This window comes from Vicugna pacos, unplaced genomic scaffold (assembly GCF_048564905.1).
Source record: "Vicugna pacos unplaced genomic scaffold, VicPac4 scaffold_20, whole genome shotgun sequence".
In the NCBI taxonomy this organism is placed as follows: domain Eukaryota; kingdom Metazoa; phylum Chordata; class Mammalia; order Artiodactyla; family Camelidae; genus Vicugna; species Vicugna pacos.
The window spans coordinates 80261930-80289571 of record NW_027328741.1 but is presented as its reverse complement, the minus strand read 5'-3'; the positions used below and the strand labels follow the sequence as shown (position 1 = coordinate 80289571).

Genomic DNA, 27642 nt, shown 5'->3' with positions numbered 1-27642 from the left:
ACCTACAGTCTCTGTCACAACTACCACCCTCTGCTGTTGGAGGGCAAAGGCAGTTCCTGCAGTAGGTAGTCCAGGCTCGCACCCCCGCTTCCTGACATAAGTATTCCTGAGATACAATTTTCACATAACTTTGTTGGCTTTAGGTGTGCAGCAAAATGACTTGTTACATGTGCATATTGTGAAATGATCAGTTCATTAACTATACTTGACGTCTGTCATCACCCATAGTGACACACTATTTTCCTTGTGATGAGAAATTTTAAGAGGTACTCTCTTAACTAACAAATGCACAACGCAGTGCTGTTAACTACAGTCACCTTGCAGTACATTATGTCCCCAGGACTTGTTTATCTTCTAACTGGAAGTTTGTACATTTTGATTATCTTCCCGAATTTCAATCACCCCCTGACTCACCTCTGGCAACCACCAACCTGATCTCTGTTTCTATGTGTTTCGGTTTATTTTGTAGATTCCACATATAAATGAGATCATAGGTATTTGTCTTTCTGTCTTATTTATTTCACTTAGCATAATACCCTGAAGGTCCACCCAAGTTGTCACAAATGGCAGTATTTCACTTTTTTAATGTCTGAATAAGATTCCATTTTATATACATATATATGCATCACTTTTTCTGTACCCATTCATCTGCTGATGGACACTTAGGTTGTTTACATATCTTGGTTATTGTAAATAATGATACAGTGAACATGAGGGTGCAGTTGTCTCATTGACATAGTGATTTCATTTCCTTTGGATATATTTCCTGCAGTGGACTTGCTGGATCATATGGAAGTTCTAATTTTAAATTTTGGGGGAGCCTTCTTACTCTTTTCCCGAGTGATAGCACCAATTTACATTCCCACCAACATTGCACAAGTTTCCCTTTACTTCACACCACCACCATCACTTGTTATCTCTTGTATTTTGATGACACCCACCCTGACAGGTGAGAGGGGGTATCTCATTGTGGTTTTGATTTGCATTTCCCTGATGGTGAGTGATGTTGAGCACCTTTTCATGTACCTGATAGACATCTGTGTGCCTTCTTTGGAAAAATGTCTATTCAGTTCCTCTGCCCACTTTTTAAATCAGATTGCTTGTTTTTTGCTGTTGAATTGTAAGAGTTTTTTATATGTTTTGGGTGTTAACCCCTTATCAGATATATAGTCTGAAAGTACTTTCTCCCCTTCTGTCTGTTATCCTACCCTCTGCTTTCTGGATGACAGGGGTCCAGGCACTTGGGAATCTCTGCTTCTCACGTGTTTCCAATGGTGGGTGGGTGAGGGCTGTGTTCTGATAAAAGTGTGCACAACCGTGGGTCACTACCCCTTAGTTTAGAAGGTGGGCTCTGAAGAGTGCAGTGTGGGCAGGGATGTTTCCCTGAAGTCATCATTTGGATGGTCATGTGCTCTGGAACTCACATCATCTAGCCCGGGTGTGATGGGGCAATTTGCAAAGGGAGGACCTTGTAGCTAGGACACTGACCAGGTGATCTTGTGTCTTGTTGGAAGGACCTGGAAACAAAGTTGTGTGGAACAGGGACTCCTCCAGGTCACAAGGCTCAGTTCAGACTTCTGGGATGCAGAGACCTGCTCAGAGCCACTGTCACTGAGGAGGGAAGGGCCTCAGGCAGGAGGGAGGAGTTGCTGGATTTCACTTGCCCTGTTTGTCAAGTTTCAGCTCTGGTGATGTGTGGAACATGGGCTTAGCTTTGGGAATGTAAGAGGAGAGGTTCCTGGGGAAGGGCTGGCTTTTTCCTCTGATTGAGGTCCTACTGTGTGTCAATCACAGCAGTCCTCTGAGTCAGGGCTGGAAAGCCAGGCACAGAGAGGTCAGGGAGTTTCCAAGTCACACAACATTAGGGGCATCATTAGGGTCTGATGCAGACCTGACGCCCAGCCCACATTCTCTCTCCTTTCTCAGGACCATCATGATCCCACATGTCAGAATCACCCAGAGAGGCCCAGGTATGGGCACTGGGACCTTTCCTGCCTAACATGCCAGGAGCCTTAAGAGGGACGACAAGACACTTCCTGAGTCCATGATGCCCAGAGGCTGCTCTTAGCAAGAGGCTCAGCACACACTCCTGGATGAATCCTAGCTCTGTCCTGAGTCACTCTGTCCTCCCTGCCTCAGTTCTTCTGCCCACATGGGGCTGCAAACAGCAGCCACTTCACAAGGGTCTATGGAACCTCCAGGATCCTGGAAGCAGCACCCTCATACAGGGAGCACGGTCTCCTTAACTTTTCCTCACCTCTTTGCTGGATGTAGAGTCCCAGAGGGGCACTGGCTTGTCCCAATTCTCACCCCAGATCAGGGTCCAGCAGGGGGTGGTGTCCAGGCTGGACTCTGTCCTCTGCCCCTTTTGGGGACCCTCATTCATTGCCCCTTGGCTGCCTGGACACTGTCTTCCAGGGGCCACTCTGTGCCTCCCACACCTACCTAGCATCCACCCACCCTGGGTTACTCCAGCGCCCTCTGGCCCTTGGCCACACACCTACTCCGTGTTGAGTGGAAATGAGGTGACCGACATGCTGGGCCTCCTGGACAGTCTGGAGGAGCCCGATATCCCCAACCTGCCCACCACACCAGGTGCCCAAGATGGGGAGAGGGTGTGCCTCCATTCATACTCTGATTTGCTCAGATTCTCAGCACCTAGTTTGCTGGGTGGATATGGGGGCAGAGGTATGATGCAAAAGCAGGAGACATGGACAGCAGACCATGAGAAGGGGGCTAGCCCAGGCTGGTCTCATAACCCCCTTAGATTTGACTTTATCATCTTTAAAGTGGGACAGACTCTTGTGAGGTGAGCAGGATCCTGACCCATAGCCAGGCACTGTCCTACACACCTTAGAGAAGCTTACTGACTCCTCATGAAAATCTGTGGGGCAGGGACAGGCATTATCACCCATTTCTGCAGAAGTAACTGAGGCGCAGAGAGAACAGCTGAGGTGACCACCCCAGATTACAGAGCCCAGGTCATCTGGTTCCAGTGTCCAGGCTCATGGTAAGTGCCCATTCTGGGTTTTCCTCCTCCCTTCATCCTCCACTGGGACCCATGGCCGCAGCCTCATCTCAGTGTGATTGTTCATGGGGAGCAGGGTGGTTGCACTGAGGGCCCGTTTCTCTGAGGACTGCTTTCCCAGAAGGCTCAAGGGGTTGACTGTATTCACTACTGGACACCCAGGCCTGGGCCCAGGCCAGCCACACTGCAAAGCCTGAATCAGTGATTGTTGAGTGAATACCTGAACCTCTGCGTGTATCTGCATGTTGCCCCCATTTCCTCATCTCCACAGCTGGCTACCCAGCCAAAACGTTGTGTAATCAGGCCTGGGCCAGGGACAGTCAAGGGGACCAGAGCTGCTCAGCTGGGGACAGGAAGCCTCAGGGGCCCTGTGGCTGTCCCAAGCACCTCCTGGGGCAATTCACAGGGAAACCCAGACAGCTTCCGGGAACAGCAATCAGGTCCCAATCCCAGGGGTATAGGGTAGGTCTTGAGGGGTGTTCCTGAGACTGACTTTGTGTATGAAGGGGGCCTGGGGGTCAGGCTGCTTTCAACGTCCATTCCAGGCCCACACCCCTGCTGGCAGCATGGAGCTAGTCATAAAGGACACAGGTCGTGGGGCCAAGGCTATAGCAGGGCTCTGCTCCCTCTCTGTGGCTCAGTGTCCTCATCTGTAACAGAGAACTAGTAACAGGGCCATGGGAGGGCTCACTGAGACCCTCCTCTGTGGCTTTGGTTGGACACTGCCCTCTCTCTGCTCAGTGCCCTTCTCTGTAATAGAGAACTAGTAACATTTTTCTTAGCCCGTTTTGGCCCCATTTTTCTGAGTCTCTTTCTACATTGGGCCCAGGGCTTTCACAGAGATCACAGACTTGGGATGTAATCAGAGTGTGGTCACAGCCCTAGTGGTCTCAATTGAGGCCAGAGGAGCTTCAGGGGGGGTGGGAATCCAGAACTGCTTCATGGAGGAGGTAAGATCTGAGCTGTGTCCCCAAGGATGAGCTGTCATCTAGCTGAGGCCTGGCATTGAGCAGGACCCATGTACATGGTTAATGAGGGTGTGAATGAATGGATGGGCACCCCTCTAACAGAGAGTGAGGGGGGAGTCCCCTAGGCCAAAGCAGGAAACACAGGGCACCCTGGGGGAGCAGAGGGCGGGGCTGCAGTGTGATGCCTGCCTCACCCTTTATGGGTGTCTTGCCACCACTTTAGCGTGTGTTCTGGTGGATTTAGAGCCCTTTCCTCTCCTCTGCTAAAGTATCCTGCTCTTCATTCCCAGCAACATCCGCCTGTGTCACCTCAGTGTCCCCAAGTGGACCTGGACCTGTCTTGTGGGAGATTGTGAAGAGGGATTTGGTGTGCATCCCAAGAATGAAGTGGGAGGGAGAGGATAATAGGGACCTCCATAGGGGATCATGGGCTGGGAGACATCGGAGGGGTGGGGAAGGCAGAGCCTCAGAGCTGTAGGATCCTGCTAGTGGTGGCTCCTTCACGAGGGGCTTCACAGGAAGGAAGCAAACATGGGGTAAAGGCAGAGCTCAGTTTGGGGCTTGCTGACATGGAACAGCTCATCACAGAGATGTCCAGAGGAGCTGGATGTAGGGAACGAAGATGCCACTGATGTCAGGGTCAAAGCCTGAGACCCAGATGTGGTGGGGCGGTGGTGCAGGGGAAGGGGCTTGAGGATATCAAGATGTTCATTCATTGGGGTCCTCAGGGTGGGGACCTTCATGTTCATTTCATAGCCACCTGGTGCCTGACAGAGTTAGGCTTAGGGAGGTCACTGAGTAGACACGTGCCGATAACCTAGATTCTCCTCTTTCCACATAAAGTCCCTGGTGTGAAGCCAGCAGGCACTCTTCAGAGTCATACACCCTCACCCATGGGCTCTCTGTGTGCCTAGAGCCCAGTGGCCCCTTACCTCCCACTCCCCACTGCAGGACCCTTTGCACACCTGCATTTCCACAAGCTATAAAACATCTTCTCTTGCTGTGTGTTTACCCTATGAAACCTCATTGCCCCAGGAAGAGAGAACTCACATCCTTCCCTTATTAAATTGGTAAAGCCTTTTGTTCAGAGAAGCCCCTGACAGATCTCACAACCAACAAGGTACCTGTGCATGAATTGATCATGCAGCCCCCTCCTCCTTGTGTGCACAGCACCCCCCCAATAACAGACCCCACACACTCAACATTGGCTCTCGTGTAGGCACCTCTTGCCTGTGTGGCCTGATGTTGCCTATAGCAGTGTCCCTATTGAACTTTCCTAAACCCTTCTCAGACGCTGGTAATTCTTTACCAACCCAAGTAATTAGCCTGCCATTGTGCCCACAACACCTGAAACAGAGTTGACTAAATTATGCAGACTGATGATGCAGGTTAATTTGCTATAAAGGTGAAATCAAGGTTTACAAATGAAAGCAACATACATACTCAAGGCAGGACTAAGAACTCACACGGATAACTAAGACCCTCCACATACATCCCACTTTGCCCTTAGGGCCTTTGGGATGGCTGCTCTTTCAGCCAGGCTCTCTCTCCCCCTGCTTCTTAAACACCTCCAGGAATCTGCTCAAATGTCCTCCCTGACCTTATTTTTCTCCATGGAACATATCACCTCCGGACATTGTGTATATTTTACTTAATTTTCTCTGTGTCCCCCACCAGGCTGTCTGCTGCATGAGGATGGAGACCTGACTGCTTCACTACCTGCTGTGCCCGGTATCTGGAACCCACCCAACACAGTAGGACCTCAGAGATTGTGTGACGGGTGTGTGATCACTGTAGGCCACAGACAAAAGCCTTCCCAGCAGTCATGGTAAGAGTCATTCATACTCTACTTACTGAGCCCTACTGTGTGCTGGTTACTGACCTGGGTGGGAGGCATGCAGTGGATTAGACACAGTGAGCACACACAGCATGTTAGGAGGGACCTGTGCTCTGGAGAGCACATAAGGCTGGGGGAAGTCAGGAGTGCAGGAGTGGAGGAGAAGAGGGCCAGGTGGAGACAGTGGTGCCAGAGGAGACAGAGAGGTGGGGCCCAGGTCGTGTAGGGCTTTATGGCTCCTGTGAGGGCTTTTCCTCAGGGCAGCGGAACCATGGCTGGGTACGGAGCAGGGGCCCGTGTCCTGAATGCTATGCAGGAAATGGAGCAGGTGTCTGCTGGGGAGATGTGCTTGGAGGAGGCTGTCCCTGTAGACTGTGCAGGCAGAGAAGGCTCCTCTGAGGAGGTGACATCTGAGCTGAGCCCTTGTATGGACCGTGTTTCCACCTTCTGTAGACTGGATGCTTTCATCTGCCCTGCAGCCCTGTGCAGGACACACCCTGTTCTCAGTCACCTGGACTTGGCCTCCTGCCTCCCTTGTGGGCCCTCCCACCCCAGAAGGAGTCCTTCTAGATCTAACTCACTACCTCCTCCACTGGACTTGGACTCACACTGAGCCACTGTCCACCTGCCCAACTCACCCAGAGTCAAGTCCAGAAACTTGGGGGAGCCCCTCCACCACAGAGCCCATGAACTTACTCAAATGGCCAGTCCTCAGCCTGCTCACATGCCTCACACTCCCCTCCTGCAGAAACCCTGTGACAGATCATGTCCACAGCACCCTGCTCCTCCGATCCTGACCCCAGGCTTTCCCATGGGGTGTGACCCCGCATGGGTTGCAGTCCCCTCCTCCAGTCTGGTGAGTAGAAACTACCTTTTCTTTTTTCTTTTGTTAATATATTTATTTTTTTAATTTTTATTTTATTGAGTTATAGTCAGTTTGCATTGTTGTGTCAATTTCCAGCATAGAACATAATTTTGTCAATTGTGTTTACTCTTTCAAGAAACCATCTCTTGGCTTGATTTTTTCAAATGTTCCTTATATCTCTATTTTATTTATTTCCTCCCTGATCTTTATTATTTCCTTCCTTCTGCTTACTTTTGTTATTTTTGCTCTTCTTTTTCTAATTCTTTTAGGTGGTAAGTTTGATTGTTTATTGCAGTTGTTCCTCGTTTTTGAGGTAGACCTGATTCTCTCGCTATAAACTTCCCTCTAAGCACTGCCTTTTCTGGATCCCATAGGTTCTGTATGGTTGTGTTTTCATCATCATTTGTCTGAATGTGTTTTTTATTTCTTCTTTGATTTCATCATCCACCCATTTTTTTTTAAAGTAGTATGTTGTTTAACCTCCATACTGTCATTTATTTCTCCTTTATTTTTCTGTAGTTCATTTCTAGTTTCATGGTATTGTGGTCAGAAAAAGTTGCTTCAAATATTTTCTATCTTCTTCAAATTGTTAATACTTCTTTTGTGACAAAGTATATGATCTATCCTAGAAAATGTGGTATGTGCACTTGAGAAGAATGTGTGTTCTATTTTAGGGAAATATAATGTTCTGAAAATATTACCCAAGACAAATTGTTCTATTGTATCATTTAATTTCTATGTTGTCTTATTAATTTTATGTATGGAATATCTGTCCAGTGATGTTAATGGATTGTTAAAGTCTTCTACTGTGATTGTGTTCCGATCAAATTTTCCCTTTTTATCTGTTAGTATTTTCTTGTTATCTGTTATGTATTTAGGTGCTCCTATGTTGTGTTCATATATGTTAATGAGTGAAATATCTTCATCTATGACTCCTGTAATCATTATAAAATATCCTTCTTAATCTTTCTTTATAATCTTTGTTTTAAAGTCTATTTTATTTGAAATCACTGTTGATATTCCTGCTTTCTGGTCATTTCCATTTGTGTGGAATATCTTTTTCAATCCTCTCACTTTCAATCTATGTGTGTCCTTCTCCCTAACGTGGGTCTCTTCTATACAGTGTATTGTAGATACTTGCTTTATTATCCACTCTGCACTCTATGTCCTTTGATTAAAGCGTTTAGTCCACTGACATTTATATTAATTATTGATAGAAATGTGTTTATTACACTTTGAACTTTGTTTTGCAGTTCATTTTGTATTTCCTCTTTGTTCCTTACTTTTTCTTTTTGTGGTTTGATAATTTTCCTTTTTATTATCTTGGTGTCTTTTTAGTTTTGTGACTCTATTGTAACTTTTTGGCTTGTGGTTAACCTACTTTGTACATATATTAACCCATTACTATATCTGTTTGTTTTAAACAGATAGTAATATAAGCTCAAACCCATCCTACCAAGAACAAAAAAGAGAGAGAGACAGAAAGAGAGAGAGAGAGAAACCTGTATATTTTCTTGCTCGCCTCTCCCACCCTTAATGATTTAGATGCCCTCTTTTATGATTTCATGGTTATTCTGTTGTAATTCATTGTAGCAATCACCTTTCCAATTATGGTTTTCTCCTTTTTGTAGCATCCTGCTTCTTTTCTATTTAGAGTAGGTCTTTCAATATTTCCTTTAGCATAGGTTTAGTGTGGCTAACTTCTTTTAGTTTTTGCTTGTCTGTGAAGTTCTTTATCTCTCCTTCTATTCTAAAGGATACCCTTGCTGGATAAAGTATCCTAGGCTGCATCATTTTTTCATTCAGGACTTTGAATATACCTTGCTTCTCCCTTCTGGCCTTTACTGTTTTTGTAGAGAAATCAGCTGAAAGTCTTATGGGGGTTCCCTTGTATCTCATTCTTTGTTTTTCTCTTGCTGCCTTTAGAATCATTTCCCATTCTCAACCCTGGTCATCCTGATTGTAATATGTCTTGGTGCGGGTCTGTTTGGGTCCTCCTTGTTTGGGACGCTCTGTGTTTCCTGTATTTGGATATCTGATTCCTTCTTTAGGTTTGGGAAGTTTTCAGTCATGATTCCTTCAAATATCTTTTCAATCTCCTTTGTTCTTTCTTCTCCTTCTGAGACCCCCATTATGAGTAGGTTGGCATGCTTTATGTTATTCCATAGGTCCCTTATATTGCTTTCATTGGTTTTTATTTGTTGTCTCTCAGCTGTTTTGTTGTCCTGTCTTCTAAGTCACATATTCATTCCTCTCAATTATCCAGCCTACATTTTACATCCTTTACCTCAACTCTCATCTCAGCAAATGAGTTTTCCAATTTTCACTGGCTCCTCTTTAGAGTTTCAATTTCGTTATTTGACATATTCTCTGTCTCTATACACAATCTCTTTTAGTTTCTTCAGTACTTTGATCACTCCTTTTTTGAAATCATCTAGTAGACTATCAATGTCTATTTCATTGATTGTTCTTTCAGGGGGTTTATTTTGTTCTTTTAATTGAGACAGGTTGCTCTGCTTTTTTATCTTGCTTATATCTCTCTGGCACTATGGCTTATGGAGTATCAATTATCTACTGTGGTCTTTTAAGAGTTTACTTATTTATATAAAATGGATGCAGAAATAAAACTAAGCACAAAGAAATTAGTTTTAAAAGCAGTATAATCAATAACAGAAGAACATATTGAAACAAGATAACAATTGAGTTGGGATGAATTTTTAAAATATTAAAGGAAGAAAAAATATTTGACAACAGAGTATAATCACAACAGAAGAAAAAAACAAGGATAAAAATGAAATTAGACAAATTGAAAGATAATAATAAAAAGTATTTTAAAAGAAAATTTTAAAAGGGATTAAAAATAGAAATATAAAAATTATTTAAGAAGTAACATTTAAAAAGTAAAAGAAAATGGAACAGAAAAAGAAAAGAGTATGTTCCCGTGGAGATTGTGTGCCCTTAGTAATTTTATCAAGAGGTCCTTCTTAAATATGTGTAGTTACCAAGTCTTACTTCTGTGCCTTTTGTCTGTTATCCCTTTGGTTAATGATGTGGCCATTAACCTGTTAACCAGAGCCTACCCTGGCTATTGAATGGGGACTCCTCTTTGTTTTGTGGTTGTCACAGCTCCTGCCCTTGCCTTGCTTCATGAACTCAGCTCGTTGTTTCCAGAGACCCTCTGGTCACACCCTTGGTCTGTGCTGCTCCCAGTGCCTGTAGGTAGACATGTCACATCTCCTCCCAGTGCTGCATCTTGGTGCTGCACTCCTGCATGGTAGGTGGGCAGGTTGTGCCCCTTCCCAATGCCGTGTCCAGGTGCAGCAGTCCTCCACAATAGTTGGGTTGGTTGCTCCCATATTCAGTGCAACTCCCCACTCCACATCTGTTCCACACTCTGTGGGTGAGCTTGAGGCAAATGGCCACACCAGCCCTAGTCCCTGCTCTTTGCCAGAACTTTGCTCCTTGTTCATTTGTCTTAGAGGTGTGAGTTCGTAGAGGCACCAGGACAGAAACGTCCTATATGTCTGGGGATGTAAACAAGTCTCAGTCCCACCTATGAGGTGGCAGAACTGCCAGGTACATATTCAGGTTTCAACCCCATGTCTGCCTGGGTGGGTATGATGGCTGTGGCTGAGCCTCATCTCTCTTATTCTGAGAAATCACCAGTTATGTTGCCATGAGTCAGCAGAAACAAAGGACGAAACACCCCTTCCCCCAGGCAAGCCAGCAATATTGCTTTGCTTTATTTTTTTTCTTATTTTATGGGAGGCCCAGGCTGTTCTGACCTGTATACAATCCAAGCAGATGTCCACAGCACACTGCAGTCCCCCAGGGTTACCTATGTACAGTCATCCAGAGTCTGCCTGGATCCAGCAGCCTGTCCCTTCCCATCCCTGATTCACTTCTAGGTTTGGGGGTTGTTGTCACACTTTGTGCCCATTTAACTTAATTCTGTCAGTCAAGGGTGGTTCTGTACACATCTGGGCCTCAGAGGTTCCCTGTCCATCCTGCTGACCTCTCCGTTGGAAAGAGGGAGACCCAGTCAACCAGCACTATCCCTCCTTTGCTGCTCCCTCTTCAAAGGACCAACCCCAAGCCATTTTGCATTTTCTTCCTTCTTTTTTCCTTTTCTCCTACCAGATTGGTGGCACATTTTGTCTTTTGAAGATGGCAATGTTTTATCAAAGTTCAGCAGATGTCCTGAGTGGATGGGTGTGTCTGTGAATGTCAGTCTTGGTGAATTTATTGGAGAGGATAAGATACAAGCATCCTTCTACTCCACTATCTTGGCCTTTCTGCAAGAATATACACTCTTAATAATTTTGTCATAAGGTTATTTTTAACTATGGGTGGTTGCCAAGTCTTCCTTCCACGCCTTTTGCCTGTTATCCCCTTTGTTGGTGGTGTGGCTGGTGTTCTGGTGGCCTGAATCTGCCCTGGCTATTGAGCAGGAGCTCCTTTTTTTCCTGTGGTTGTCACACTCCTGCCCATATCCTGCTGTGAAAACCCCACTTGCTGGTTCCAGAGGCCGTCTAGTCGTGCCCCTGGTCTGTGTCCCAGCATCTGTAAATGGGTGGTCTGCACCCCCCACCAGATGCCTGGTCCCAGGACCACACTTGTGCATGGTAGTTGGCAGGTAGCTCCCCTGCCGCATTAGGTCCATGCTTTGTAGGTGGACTCAGAGGAAACAGCTGCACTAGCCCTCACCCCTGCTCTGTTCCAGAACACGGCTTCTTGTGCATTTGTCTTAGAAGAGCCAACTCAGAGAGGCATCGGTGTGTAATGGTCCCTTCTTCTTGGGACTGTAAACAAATCTCAGTCCCACCTATGAGGTTGTGGAGCCCCTAGGTAGGGATTCGGGTTTTGACCCCTCCTCTACCTGGGAACCATGCACCAGAAAATATGGTGGCTATGGCTGTGCCTTGACTCTCTTCTCCCAAGAAGTCTCCAATAATGGCACTGTGGGTCTGCGGACACAAAGGCTATGGCTCCCCTTCCCCCCAGGGCACACCAGCAGTGTTTTCTGCCTTTTTTTTTTTGTATTTTATGGGGGACCCAGGCTGTTCTGTATACTCTCCCAGCCATGGCACACAGAACATTGCAGTCCCCCAAGGTTTCCTCTGTAGAGTCAGCCCGAGTCCTCTGCTCAACTCAGACAGCCTGTCCCATCCCACCCCTGCTGGTTCGCGTCTAGGGCTGGGGATCGTTGGGACCCTTTGTGCCCAATTAACTTAGTTCTGTCAGTTAAAGTCTATTCTATACAGATCTGAGCCTCTGAGGTTCCATCTCCATCCTGCTGAACTGGCCATTGGAGTTGGGGAGACCCAGTGTATTAATGTTATTCCTACTTTGCAGCTGCCTCCCCATTGGAATGGTCCAGAACTATTTTCCTTTTTCTTCTTTTCTCCTGTTCTCCCACCAGATTTGTGGAAAATTTTATCTTTTGAAGAAGCCAATATTCTTTCAAAGTTCAGCAGGTATTCTGGGTGGTGGGTGTGTCTGTGGATGTCACTCTTGGTGAATTTGTGGGAGAGGGTGAGCTCTGAGCATCTTTTTTACTCCACCATCTTTCCTCCTCCTTCACTCTTTTTCTTTTGATTGGAACATTTAGTCCATTGACATTTATAGTAGCTATTTTATAGATGAGGGTTTATTGCCATTTTGAAATTTGTTTTCCAGTTGATTTTGGTAATTATTTGTTTCTTTCTTTTAATTATTTTTATTTTTGTGGTTTGATAAATTCCTTTTCTATTAGCTTGGTTTCTTTTTGGGTTTTATGACTCTATTATATACTTCTGATTTGTGGTTATCTTGTCATTCAAGTATGGTAACCCCTTACTTCATCTGTTTGGTTTTAGTTGATAGTCATGTGGGCTCAAGTGCATCCTAAAAAGAAAGAAGACAAAGAGAAAAAAGAAAAAAAAAGAGAAAAAAATATATATTCTCTTCCTCTCCTCTTCCACCTTTCATGATTTTGCTATTCTCTCTTTCTTGTTTGCCTTCTTGTTTCTTTATTGACTTACTGACTTATTTATATCCTCATGTTTTCCCTTGCAACTCACTGTATTTATCGCATTTCCAATTATGGTTTCTTAATTTCTATAGCTTCCTGTTTATTTTTTATTTAGATTAGAACTTTCAAATTGTTTTTTAGCATAGATTTAGTACTGCTGAATTCTTTTAGTTTTTGCTTGTCTGTGAAAATCTTTCTCTCTTTCTGTTCTAAAGGATAGTCTTTCTAGATAGAATATCCTAGTTTGCAGCCTTTTTCTTATTCAGGACTTTGAATACATCTTGCCACTCCCTTCTGGCCAGAAGATTTTAGGTAGTGAAATCTGCTGAATGCTTATGGGACTCCCTTGTAACAAACACTTTGTTTTTCTCTCACTGCCTTTAGAATATTTTATTTTACTTTAACCATTTTAACTATAATATGTCTTGGTGTAGGTCTGTTTGGTTTCTCCTTGTTTGGGACCCTGTGTGCCTCCTGTACTTAGATAATTCTTTCCTTCTTAAGGTTTGGAAAGTTTTCAGTCATGATTTCTTTAACTAACTTTTCAATCCCCCTTTCACTTTCTTCTCCTTTTGGGACTCACCATTATGCATAGGCTGGCACACTTTATATTATCTTGCTTTAATTGGTTTTTATTGACTTTTCTGTCTGCTGTTCTTTTTGGGTTATTTCTTTTATCTTGTCTCCTAAGCCATTTATTCATTCCTCTGCATTATCTAGTCTTCTTTTGATTGCCTGTAGTTGAATTTTCTATTTTTAACTAGCTCTTCTTTATAGTTTAAATTTTCTTTTTAAAGTTTTCTGTCTCTATTGATAGTCTCTTTTAGTTCTTTCAGTGAGTTGATCATTTCCTTTTTGAAGTCTAGTAGAATATCAAAGTCTATTTTACTGATTGTTCTTTCAGGGGATTTCTCTTGTTCTTTTAATTGAAAGTGGTTCCTCGGCTTCTTTATTTTACTTATATTTCTCTGGCTCTATGTATTTCTTCTAGACCCGTTTCTGAGCTGTGATATGTAGTAGGCAGGGTTGGAGCAATTCAGTTGTGAAGAAGAATAGGCAGAAGATGTTCACTGGGGAGTTCTCTCTGTGGTGTTGCCTGTCACTTGTTATGCAGACTTACAAAGTACAATTTGTTGATGTTGGCTTTATCCCTGCCTTAGCTATGGGAATGTCAGCCACCTACTCTGGTGCCCCTCAGGTTCTGAGCCCCAGAAAACATCAGTGCAGATCCAGCAGTGTCAGTCCCTTGGACCTGCCTTAGCAAGTGTGCAGTCACACACATGAATTTGTGGTCCACTACAGGTTCAGCTCAAACCCTAATCCCGCACCCACATATGGAACCATACACCACCCTGTTGTAAATACCCTCACTGGCCACCCTTCTTGAGTCAGAACTCCACTCACTGCCTGTAAGTCTCAGAGGTGTGGATCCACAAAGTGACCAGATACAGCAAATCCACCCTCTCTGCCTGGGGCTGTAAACAAATCTCAGTCCTGCCTGTGAAGTTGCAATGGCACAGGTTATGGAGTCAACATTCAGCTCTGCCTTTGTGTAGCAGTGTTGGCTATCACCAAGCCCCATTTCTCTTCTCATGAGAACACACCAACAATGGAGCCAAGTGGAGAAAGTGACTTTGGCACAGCTGTGTTTCATTCCTCCCCCATTATACCAACATTGGTGCTTTTTTATGAGAGTTTCAGTCTGTTCTGTTCCACACACACACACACAGCCAGAGCTCACACTGCCCTCTAGTTTCCTGAGGCTGCCTCTCTGCAGTGTGACCCAGCCCTCTGCCTGGGCTCTTCACTGACTCCAGTAGCCAGTTCTGGCTCATCCCTGCTAGCTCATGTCTAGGGCTGGTCATCACAGGGACCCTCTGTGTCAGTTTTCCCCAGTTCTGCCTGCCATGCAGTTGCCACTGTCTCCTCCAAACCTTGGAAGCTCTGCTTCTTTCCTAGCTGATCTCCCAGCTAGAGAGGTTGTGTCCCAGTGTGAGGGTGCCTTTCTTCCTATGCTACTCTTTCCCTGCAGGATCAGTTCTGCACTGAATTTTTCTTTTCTCTTTTTACTCCTTGCCATATTTTGTGAGAATCTTCCTGTATTTCAAAATAAGAGACACTCTACCAGAGTTCAGGAGGTTTCTGTGCAATTCAATGTTTTTGTAGATGTAATTCTTTGCGTATTTGTGGGAGAGGTCAAGCTGTGAGTCTGTCTACTCTGCCATTTTGGCTCCTTCAAATTTTAAAATAGGGCTAGGTCTTTCTTAATTACTCTTAACAAGCTGTTGTAGTTTTCAGCGTACATGTCTTGTAATTTTTCCTTGCCTCTATTGGATGCTGATTCAGAACATACACAACCTTCTGGAGAAACCTGTCCCACCCTGCCATTTACTGCCAAATAGCTGGCCTGTGTCTGAGTCACCAAAAGGTTTTTTTCTTTATCTGATTCTTAATTCTTTAGAATTTATCATTTTACTCTCATAAATGCTGATTGTACTTGTAACAAATATTTTAAAATAAAAATAATAAACTTTATTCTATAGATGAAATATGAATGAATCTCAAGTAACATATGCTTTTAATACCTTAGAATTAGTAAAGCAATATAGATACATTATAAACGCTTGAAATGTTGCCTAAAGGAAAAGTGCAGAGATTTGCAAATCCCACTCCCAGAAGTGACCGTCATTAATGGTTTGGTGACCATCTCTCAGTCTCTATCTCTCTCATTCTCTCTGCCTCTGTCTCTCACACACCACAAGATTCATTTACATCTATGATGATTTGACACATATGTGGTCATAGAGATGGCATCTTGGATGTAGATGATGGATTAACAGGCATCCAAACTGAGGGCTTCCTTGACATCAGGTAAAGACCTAGCACTCATTTTTCCAGCTGCACAACAATCATTCCTCCATCTGAACCAGAACTGATGAATCCTACCCCCTCTCCATGAACATTAGTGTTGCTTCCATTTCCCTAGTAGTTTAAACAGGACTGTGAAGAACATCCTTGAAAAGACATCTTTGAAAAATTGTGCAAGAATTTTAGTATGATCAACGGTAAGCATTAGCACTGCTCGAAAAGTGGTGCACTTGTGGATCTGTGATGCATCCTGCATACTGTTCTCCCAGAGAGGATAGTCTGCTCACTCTTCCCTCCAGGGGATCTACTGTGGCCTCTGTCTCCTCATGTTGTCACTAGAGCTGGTTGTCACCAGGCTAAAGGCCTGCCAGTGTGATATTGACCAATGCTGTCTCCGAAGTGTGAACATCTTGCATTCTCACTTGCGAGGTCGAGCATCTCTAATATACACTGGCCACCTGCATTGCCTCTTGTTGGAATTGCATGTGTTTTTTCTGTTTCTGTTTAGAACACAGTGTTTCAAGATATTTTTGGACCACAGGGATGTGAAACCTTTCTCTGACTTTAGGTTATGAAAAATGATATTTCCATGTTGTGGTTTGTCTTTCATGGATTTTGATTATTATTTTTTTTTATTTTGTTAGGTTATGTTTTGCCACAGGAAGAGCTAAGCATCTCCCTCCTGGCTCTGGTTTCACACATAGAATAGCAGTGCCTATCTCGAGATTATGCACATAGTTTCTAAAAATATTCATTTTGTATATCTCATATTTAATCCACCTGGATTTCCCTTTGAAATAACCAAAATGCTACTTCAAGTAAAAAAAAAAACACCAATCCCTTGTTAAAATATGAGAGCAGACACAAACAGCCACCTTTTGTATGATTTCATTGATAGGGAACATCCAGTGTAGGGAAAGACACACAGAGAGAAAGAGGATTAGGGCTTGTCAGGGGTTGGGGGAGGGAGAAAAGAGAATGTGTGCTTTGGATACGGGGTTTTATTTTGAGGAAAGAAACAGTCTGAAACTAGACAGTGACGATGGTTACACAGCATTGTGAATGCACTTAATGCTCCTGAATTGCACAATTTAAAATGGAAAAACATCTAAATTTTATTATGGTAAACTTAAAACATAAAAATAGATGGTACTCTAAATGACATGAAAGAAAACAAGGAAATGACAGAAAAAAGAAACAAAAATGATGCCAGGAGAAGGGAAGTAAAGTTCGGGTCTGAGAGTGGGTTGATTCTTAGAATTAGATGACAGTGTTGGTGGTTGCAGAGACATCTCAGCCCGTAGGGGTGGTGATGCCTGAATTGGATCTGGGTCTCATAGAAGTATGTGTGTAGGTGCAGGGGGAGCTACAAAATCAGGCTCAGGGTCTCCCTGCAGGACTGGTAATGTAACCTGGTTCTAGGTCTCCTGTAGGGCTAGTCTTACAGTCTGCAAAGCTGGTGGGATGTGACACGGTCCTGTGTGTTTTGCAGGTGCAGGCTCGGGTTCCCCAGCAGGGTTGTTAGAATGGGACCCAGTCCTGGGTCTCCTGCAGGAGCCAGATCAGGATCTCATGCAAGACCAGGCTCAGGGTATCCTTGTAATGCTTGTGGAATGAGACCCCATCATTTTTCTCCTGCAGCAGCAGATTCAGGGTGTCCCTGCAAGGTTTTGCAATTTCACCCTGCTCTATAACTCCTGCAGGAGCAGGCTTGGACTGTCCCTGCTGGGTTGTTGGAATATGACCCATCTCTGATTCTCTTTCAGAAGCAGGCTCAGGGTCCCCCTACAGGGCTAGTCGATTTTGTTCCAGTCTTAGGTCCTTTGCAGGTGCAGGACTGGGGTCTCCCTTCAGGGCTGGTGAAATGTGACTCAGCTGTTGGTCTCTTGCAGAAACAGGCAGAATTTCTCCCTGCAAGCCTTGTGGAATGAGACCCATTGCTGGGTCTCTTACAGGAGCATGCTCGGGGTCTACATGCAGGGCTAGTGGAATTGGACCTGGCTAATGGTGTCCCTGCAGTGCTGCTGGAATTGTTCCAATTCTTGGGTGTCTTGAAGGTGTAGGCTCTAAGTCTCCCTGCATTGCTAGTGAAATGTGACCCAGTTGTGGTTCTCCTGAAGGGACAGTCTCAGGGTTTCCCTGCAGGGCTGGTGGATGGGACATAGTCCTGGGTCTCCTGGAGGAGCAGGCTCATGTTGCAACATGACCAATCTCAGGTTCTCCTGCAGGAGTAGGCTTGGGGCCTTCCTGAAGGGCTAGTGGAATTGGACATGGCTCATGGTCTCCCTGCAGTGCCATTGGAATTGGTCCAATTCTTGGGTCTTTTGAAGGTGTAGGTTGCAGGCTGATAAATTACCTGAAGGGCTGGTGGAATGTGACATGGCTCTTAGTCTAATGCTAGAGCTGATTCAGGGTCTTTCCACAGGGTTGGTAGAATTGGTCCCAGGCCTGGGTCTCCTGCATGTACAGGCTTTGGTATCCCTGTAGGGCTTGTGGAATGTGACTGGGTTTCTGTTTCCTGCAGGGGCAGGCTCAGAGTCTCCTTGCAGTGTTGCTGGAATGGCACATGGTTCTGAGTTTCCTGCAACAGCAGGCTTATGTCCTTCCTGCATGGCTAGTTGAATATGACTCAGACCTTGGTCACTTGCAGGAGCAGGCTAGTTTTCTCACTGCTGGGATGGTGGAATCAGACCCTGTCCTGAGTCTTCTGCAGAAGCAGCTCCAGGTCTTCCTGCAGGGCTGTTGGAACATGACCCATCACTGGTTCTGCTTCAGGAGTAGGCACAGAGTCTCCTTGCAAGGATAGTGTAATTGGACCCAGCTCAGGGGTCACTACAGGGCTGATGAAATGTGTCCTGGCTCTGTGGTTCCTGCAAGTGTAGATTCTGTGTCTCCCTTCAGGGTTGGTTTAGTGGGACCCATTCCTGGGTCTCCTGTAGTAGTAGGCTCAGAGTCTCCCTGCAGGGCTGGTGGAATGGGCCCCTTCTCTAGGTCACCTGCCAGAACAGATTTGGACTCTGCCTTCAGGCTGGTGGAATTGGGCCTGTTCTTGCATCTCCTGCAGGAGCAGGCCTTGGTTCTTCCTGGAAGAATACTGTAATATGACCCATCTCTGGTTCTCTTGCAGGAGAAGCTCATGGTCTCCCTAGAAGGTTAGCAGAATTTGTCCCATTCCTTGGTCCAAGGCTCAGGGTATCCCTGCAAGGTTGGTGGGATGGGACCTAGTCCTGTGTCTCCTGCAGTAGCAGGTTCTGTTCTCTTTGCAGGGCTGGTGGAATGTGACTCCACCCTGTGGTTCTTTTGCAGATGCAGGCTCAGGGACCCCACCAGAACTGATGGCTCTTGGTCTCCTGTGGGAGCAGGTGAGGGATTCCCTGGAGAGCTGTTGGAATTGGTCCCAGTCCTAGGTCTCTTACAACTGCAGGCTCAGTGTCTCCCTGCAGGGTTTGTGGAATATGACTTGGCTGTGGGTATGCTGCAGGAGCAAGCTCAGTGTTTCCATGCAGGGTTGGTGGAATGGGATCTAGTTCTGGCTCTCCTGCAGGAGGAGGCTGGGGTTCTCCCTGGAGAGGCTGATGGAATTGGACTGGGATGTCTGTCTCCTGCAGGAGAAAGCCTATGGATTACCTGCAGAGCTGGTAGAATGTCACACAACTCTTGTTCTTCTGCAGGAGCTGGCTCATATTCTCTGTGAATGGCTTGGTCTCCCCCAGGAGCAGGTTTGTAGTCTCACTACAGGGCTGGTGTTATGTGACCCGCACTGTGTTTTCTGCAGATGCAGTCTTAGTGTTTGACTGCAGGTTTGGTGGAATGGGACGAAGTTCTGGGTTTCCTGGAGTAGCAGGCTCACGGTCTCCCTTCTGGGGTATTGGAATGTGACCTAGTCATGTGTTTCCTGCCGAAGTGGCCTCAGGATATCCCTGCAGGGCTGTTGGAATTGTACCTCACTGTGTATCACCTGCAGGATCAGGTTTGTGCTCTCCCAGCAAGGCTGGCGTATTTGGACCTATTCCTGGGTCTCCTGCAGAAGCAAGCTTTCAGTCTTCCTGCAGGGCTTCTGGAATATGACATATCTCTAATTTTCCTGCAGGATCAGGCTTGTGGGTCACCCAGCAAGGCTAGTGGAATTGGACCCACTTCAAGGTCTTAGTGCATGATTGATGGAATGGGACCCAGTCCTGGGTCTCCTGCAGGAATTGGCTCAGAGTCTTCCTGCAGGACTGGTGAAATTGGACCAATTCCTGAGTCTCCTGCAGGAGGAGGCCCTGCATCTTCCTGGAGGGATGGTGGAATACGACAGAGATCTGTTTCTCCTGCAGGAACAGGCTCAAGGTCTCCCTACAAGGCTAGTGTAATTGGACACATTCCTGGATCCATTGCAAGTGAAGGCATGATGGTCTTCCTACACAGCTGGTGGAATGTGATTCGGCTCTGAGTCTCCAGCAGGAGTAGGCTTAGGGTCTCCTTGAAAGATTGGTGAAATGGGACACAGTGCTGTCTCTCCTGTAGTAGCAGGCTTAGGTTCTCCCTACAGTATTGGTAAAATTGGACCTGGCTCTAATTCTCCTGCAGTAGCAGACTGAGGTTATACCTGCATGGCTGGTTGAGTGTGAAGGAACAGCAAGTCTTAATACATTGGCCCACTCCTGGGAAAAGGATAAACAGGGCTTGGTGCATGGTCTCTTGTATTCTCTGAAAAAGCCCCTTGAGATGTGTTGATTCTGATGACCTCTTCCAAGAACTTGAACACTTTTAGAATCTCTGCCCATTCATCTTGTTTAGACTGAAGGAATCTGCCTTTCATCAGTTCTTGGAATAGAGATCAACACAAAAGGAAAGAGGGAAGAAAAAAATACCAATCTATCTGTTGAGAAATCAGCTGAAGACATTAAAAAGTTCTCTTGCAATGCACTTGTTTCTATTTTGGTGCATTTAGAATCATTTCCTTATTATCAATTTTGGCCATTTAAATTAGAATACATATTGTTCTAGGCCTACTGGGGTTCATTATGCTTGGACGCTCTGTGCTTGCTGTGTTGAGATAGCCGGTTCTATCTTTGGTTTAAGAAAATTTCAGTCTGATTTCTTCAAATACCTTTTCAAATCATTTGTCTTTATTCTTTTCCATGTGGGATCCCTATGAGTCATACACTGGTATGTTTTCTCTTATCCCAGGTTTCAGTTGCATTGCTTGCATTGCTTTTCACTAGCTTTTCTATGTCGTGTTCTGACTGAGTGATTGTGATTATCCTGTTTTCTAAGTCATTTATTTGTTCCTGTGCATTATCTAGTCCGATTTGGACTGTCTTTAGCTTAGCTATTCTCACCATTGAGTTTTCTGATTATATTTGGCTCATCTAAAGTGTTTCTCTTTCCATTTATACTAGCCTGCATTTGTATTCATAGACTCAAGATTTCCTTCAGTGTTTTATGTCCTCCCTTTTCAAGTCATGTTCTAGTAAATTTTGGGGGTCTAATACATTGGATGTTCTTTCAGGAGACTCCTGTCTTTTGAAAATTTGGAATAGTTCTTTTAACTTTATTATATCTCTCTATCGCTATGGGTTAAGGATTATCAGTTATCTATTATAGAGTTGAACGGCTTTTGTAAGTGAAATCATTTCTGTGCACATTTAGTTTTAATGCTGTGAGGATTGTTTTTGGTATGTAATGATGCCATGCATTCCTTCTGTGTCTGTTGCCTGTTATATCTATGATTGCTACTGCGGTTTTTGTTGTGGTGAATATAACCTATTCTAGTAAAGTTAGCAGAGTGTCATTTTGGTTAAATATTTATCATAGCTCTGACAGTGCTGGGACTACTAATTTTTGCTGGAATAGAGGTTTCCAAATGGTTTCTGGGCTGCAGGCTGGATATGTGGAGAGGGAATTGTTCCAATACACACTCATGAAAGTGCATTCGTCCTCACTGTTGCCACGGAAAAGTCAAAATTTTATAATGGGTTCCCTCAGGTTCTCTGCAAACAAAGACAAAAGTGGAAACAAATTTAATGATGTCACACATTAGAAACTGCTGAAACAATCCTGCAGTGCCACAATTGGGTCCTAAGTGTAGTACTGGGTCAGCACCACAACTATAGTTGCATTAGCATGTGGTAGGCAAGGTTGATGGAAAAGCTTCAAATTCTCCTATTTTTCATCAGATCTCTGCTCCAAGAACTCTTGTCAATAAGGCATGGGAACTCAAAGGCAAGCATGGAGCATTTCAAAAACCTCTGCTTTGGACAATAAGAAATTTCAATCCTGCCTATGAAAGTTGCAGATCTTTTGGCTATAGAATCTTATTTCAACACTAAATTGCCCTGGATTCTAGAAACCAGATAAAGATGGCTCTGATTGAGACCATTTCTCCTTTATGGAGAAAATGAGCAATTATACTGTGGATGTGAAAATGCTGTGACTAAGGCCCTGGGTTACTAAGCTAATCCACAACACATATGCCAGCAGATTTAATATTAAGAGAGGACCCAGGCAGATCTGTTCTCTAGATAGTACCAACCACAGCCCAAAACAATCTCCAAACCCCTGGGAATAAATTTGTGACATCAGCCACACCCCTAACACAGATTCCACAGGCACTCCTAGCTCAAAACTGGCAGATGCAGTCTTGGTGTGGGAATCAATTGCAGAGAAATTTTGTGATTATTGCTTTCAGTTATGTCAATCAAACGTCCACTATGCACTCTTTTAACCCTCAGCGCATCGTCTTCCATCTTAAATGACCTGTCCACTTTAGAGTGTGCATCCCAGTAAAACACAGTTTCCCCTTTACTGCTCCTTCACCAAAGGTCAGGACCTGTACTGATTTCCATTCTCTACTTTGCCTTCTACTCTTTCCAGGTTATGTGAGAATTCTTTCTGACTTTTGAAGTAAGAGATGTTTGGCCATTATTCAGCAGGGATCCTGAGCCAAGGGCCAGGAGAGTGGAAGTTTATCTTGCTGTATACATGGGAGAGAGTGAGCGAAGTTTGCACTGGTACTCTGCCAGTTTGGCATGGATAAATTAACACAATTTAGACATAACTCACAGACACTTGATCCTTGTTTAGCTATTTTTCTCTATATCAATGGTGGAAGGATGTGTTCGAAGATTCCAAGTCTGACAATGTGTACATACCTCCATTGCAGACTTTCAAATAGTTAACAGAATTGAATTACATATTATGGGAAGTGTATCAAAATAAAGATATTTTAGAAATATACTAAATCTAACTACAAGACAGAGTTGCCATATTTAGGTATTAGCTTGAAATACCCAAATAAGAAAAATACACAGAAAATATAAATTACCAGCCAAAAGTCATGAAGGAGGCAGGTCAACACTTTTCTCTTGGTGCTTCCAACACTAAGAAAAACAATGAAATAATTCTTAGAATCATTAACAACCACAACCATGGGTTTCCATTGTTCATGTGGTGCCCTTTCCTAATAATGGCACATACTGGTCAATGTTGGCGATTCAAGGGGCAACATTACTATTTAGGAAAGCACAAAGAAACCCAAACAATGTATTTTTATATAGGCTTGGTTTCAATAGCACTTAGAGACATTATAGATATGAGAACACTGCAAAAGTTTTGCTAGGCTATTGAGAATCATGTGCTCTTCTATGAAAGATGAGAATGTTTAATCATCCAATTATGTTGAGAAACACAATTAAACCTGACAAATATGGCAACCACATATTTGCACCCGGTACTTGACTGAAGGGAAAAGATGGTCCACAAAAAATGTGTCACTACATATCTATGCCAACAATTACACTTCATTTCAATAACAGAATTATAACAGTTACAAATACTGTTTTGAAAAACTGAGGATAAATAAATATTCAAATTCAGGCAAAGAATCCACTCACTTACAAACACCCTTCACACCAAAGTAGATATAACCCCAGCATGATCTGAATCTGGGGGAAGGTCATCATTTCACAGTGTGAGCAAAGAATTCAAACCAACCTATTTTGGTCGAGAGTAGTTGACCATGGAGGAGTTCACTGTTGTACACAGAAAGTGAAGGTGGAGGAACTCTGAATCTAGGAGGGTCTTCCTGTGCTCCTACTGGCTTCAATGCAGTTCAAGGGCTGATTCTCTGAAATGTATAACTGAGTGAAGGGGAGGGAAAAGCAAGTGCTTGAGAACAAGGCACAACCCTGGGAAAAGGCTTAGCAGGGCTTGGTGCTTGGTCGTCTGAGTGGTTTGTAAATGCCCCGTGGAACGTTTGGAATTTCAAGACATCTTCGAAGAACATGACAGCTTCTATCATTTCTACCTTCTCTTATGATTTGGATGGAAGAAATCTTGGACCCGTAATTGGAGCAGAGAATTAAGTACCTTCCTCAAGTGCACATTCACATTCAAAATGTTACTGACAGTATCAACGAGGCTCAATATGTCCATGAATGTCTTCCAAGCTTGGTATTATCTACAGCTGTCTCCATGCCAGTATTATTCATTTTAGCACAACAAATCACATCAATGAGATCGCATCTCTCCTCAATCCGTGCAGCCAGCTTTTCGGCCAGATTCACTTCGTGTCTCCTATAAAGTCAAATTCAAAAGGATTGGGCAATTCTGAAAGTACCTCGGAGAATCACCAGTGAGCTGATGACAGGCATTTCTTCCACTGTCTGCTCTTAAAGGTTCTGGAAAATGACCCGTGACAAAGGCCATTGGGCAGCAGCAGTATCTCGAACTTACACAGCTTCCCGGAACAAAGACATAAGCCAAGCTCCACAGAGGGAGGCAGCCCCTCCATCACACTGATCCACCCACAGAACTCTGCCCGGTTACCTAGGATCCACCAGCCACAACAAGCCTCGCGGTACACAACAACATTCCGCCTGGAATCCAACAGGTAACTGACATCCCCAAAGGCTGCTGCATCTTGTCAGTGTTGGGGGAGGGGCTGCATCCGACGAGAGGTTCCTAAGGTAAATGTGATTCTACCCACTAGGGTCCCATGGGCCTTTCTTCTTCCCTCTTTCCTTTGTTTCAGATCTGTATGCACAGTACCAACGGAGGGAAGTGTGTCCATTTTCAGTTGATGGTTTCACACGTCTTTAAACTTTCTAAAAGTTCACAGCACACAGAGACCCAATAAAGGAAACGTATGTTCCTGTAATATCCGTACATCCGGAATTCATATGCGTCGCCTGATTTCTGCTGAAACACCCGCATTCTCAGGACATGGATCCTTTTGTTTAATGGGGGCTGAAATTCCAAGAAATGAAACCAACCCCAATGTGCACTTTACTGTCTGTCTCTTTTGCTCTTAGTACACTATTGCAGAGCTACTTGTCTTTGTTATAGGCTTATACCATTTCTTATCTACGTAGGGTAGAATATGGCAATCATTCATCCTATTGGAAGACTTGCAACTCTATATCACGGACAAGGACACCATTTTCTTCCAAATCGGCATTTGGGTTAGGTCACGATATGCTCTTATGAATCAAAATTTACGAATATGTATGCACGCGTCTGATTTCCGAATACAAGTGTGCTGAGTACATGCAAGCCGCGATACTGGGTCAATGCGTGCTGAATGATCCTTGACATCACCTTGAGTATTTTCTTTTGAATATTCATGTTACCCTACCCTTTTTGTGTTGTTTGTTTGTTTGATTCTTTCTTGGTCCTCTTCTCGTTTGTTTTGCAAACACGTCAGGCCATGCATCTCTCCGTTTGCTTCCAACAGAGAGTCATATAAGCTGACTCCCTTAAGATAGTGCTTCCAATCCCCTATGATTTCCTGCTTCCCTCTCCCATCTTTAGGGTTTTGATGTCCTCCTTGCCTTCTTCTTGTTTCTTCTTTTCCACTCATGCTCTTCTTGCATTTCCAATAAGGGTTTTCTTCTTTCCATTTCATCTTGCTGCTTATCCCTTCAGGGGAGAATTCTCAACCTTTCTTTTAGGATAAGTTTCGAACTGCTGAATTCTTTTAAGATTTGCAGGTCTGTGGCATTCTCTAGCTCTGCTGTTATTAGAAATGGTGGTCATGTGGCATAGGCTACCCTAGATGGCAGCATTTTGCCATTCAAGCTATGGTCTATGTCCTGGCACTCCTCCCTGTCCTGCAATATTGCTGCTGAGATAGCAGCTGAAACCCCTCTGGAGGTTCTCTTGTGACCATGTTGTTTCCTCCAGGTGCACTTTAAAGCACTGGAACGCTCATGAACATTGTTTATTTGAATCATACAGCTGCTGGTAGGTCTATTGGGATTCCACCTCCATTGGACACTGTGTACTTCCTGAATACGAATAGATGATTCTTCCTTGGCTTTCAGCTAGTTTCGGTCTGATTTTCCAACAGATATATTTTAGACATTTTTTGTTTCTTTTTCTCTTGCTTTTCCATCTGGGAAACTTATGAATTATAGTTTTTCATGCCTTGTCTTACCCCACGATTCAACAGCAATGTTTTCATTGGTTTGCACTTGCTTTTCTATGTCTGCTTCTGACCGAGGGATTTCTGTTCCCCTGTGTTCACAGTCATTCACGCTTCCCTCTGCATTATCTAGTCTGCTTAGGACTGAATTTTAGCCCTGATATTATCTCATCCATTGAGTTTTCTGAAATTATTTGGCTCGTCTTTAGACTTTCCCATCCCCTTTACTGGTATTCTGTCTTTTGTGATTCTGAGACATTGTTGCTCTTAGTGATTGCCTCACCTCCAATTTCAAAACATAATCTGGTAGCGTTTTGCAGTCTAGATGTTTGAAATCTTGTCTTTTGGGCCTTCAATCTCTTTGGAACTAAAAATTGAACTTCATGTTTCTTTTACTGTACTTCTTCATCTCTACAGTTCAGATAAAATCAGGAATCTAATGTAGAATTCTAGGGCTTTGTAAAGTGAAAATTTTAGACCCTCGTCTCTACACAATTCCATGGGATTCCTGTGAGGACAATTTCTCCTAGACATTGATGCCATGTCATGTTCCTGTGTGTGTTGTCTGGTATATCTCCAATTGCTGGTGTTGCCTTTGTTGTGATGAACAACCCATACAAATTTGATGGCATAACCTCATATTTATTACGCATATCTCACAATTCTGAAAGTGCACAAGACACTTCCTCTTGTGGAAATGAGACTTCTAAAGGTTCTCAGGTATGCATTCTGCTCTATGTCACTTTGGAGTGTTTCCAAAACAGCAAACTGAGAGTGCGCTTGTGCTTTGTAGTGCCACGGGAATGTCCCAATGGAACCAGAAGTTCCCAGAGATTCTCTGTCTACAAAAACACCAGTGGACACATATCTGTGAATGTCATATATCAGGGCCTGCTGAAATAATCCGGCAGACCGACCGTTCTTTCCTAGTTGCCGTACCGTGCCGGTGCCATCCAATATGTAGCAACGGCTTTTGGGAGATAATGCTGAAGGAAATGCTTCCTCTTCTCACGCTGTGGACATGGATCACTCTTCACTGTCCTCTCATCCTTTTTGCACGGGTGCACGAAGGCAACCACAGAGCTGTTGCGCATCCTGTGCCTCAAACCAAACAATAATCCCAGCCCAGGTTATGAATGTAGCAGATCCTAAGGCTTTTCATTCTGATTTCAAACCCAATGCCCCCAGGTTCCCTGAGACAAAATGCATGATATCTCTGATTCAGCTCCAAACGTGCCCTATTGACAAAATGCCAAACTGGTCCCTGGTCCTGCAGATGCACTGGGTGTCACTGTGGGACATATCGATAAACTCAACCGCGCGCCCCAGTGTGGTTGTTCTCTCATTGGGGTCACATTTCTGTTTTCTTTCTTGATAGGACCCACCAAATCCCACAACGCACTCCAGATACCTGAGGCTCAGCGTGTGCCATCATTCATAGCCCTATCCCTCACTGACCGCTGCCTCTGCTACCTCAAATTTGGCTGCTCGGATCTTGGTCTCAGAATCAACTCTGGGGATATTTTGCGCTGGTTTCTTTGAGTTCTGTCAGCCAAGCTTCTGCTGTGCACTCTTCTAACACTCAGCGCATCACCTTCAATCCCATGTCTCCTGTCCGCTTGAGAGTGTGCGTCCAAGTAAACAGATTTTCA

General features: G+C 44.4%; 1 long non-coding RNA gene across 1 annotated transcript; it reads left to right on the top strand.

Moving 5' to 3' along the window:
- Positions 1 to 2735: 2735 nt before the first annotated feature.
- On the top strand, positions 2736 to 27627 carry LOC140694062 (uncharacterized). Its single transcript, XR_012069811.1, has 4 exons — positions 2736 to 3010; positions 5674 to 5824; positions 6582 to 6689; positions 27369 to 27627. It is a non-coding gene; the product is annotated as an uncharacterized lncRNA (long non-coding RNA).
- Positions 27628 to 27642: the final 15 nt, after the last annotated feature.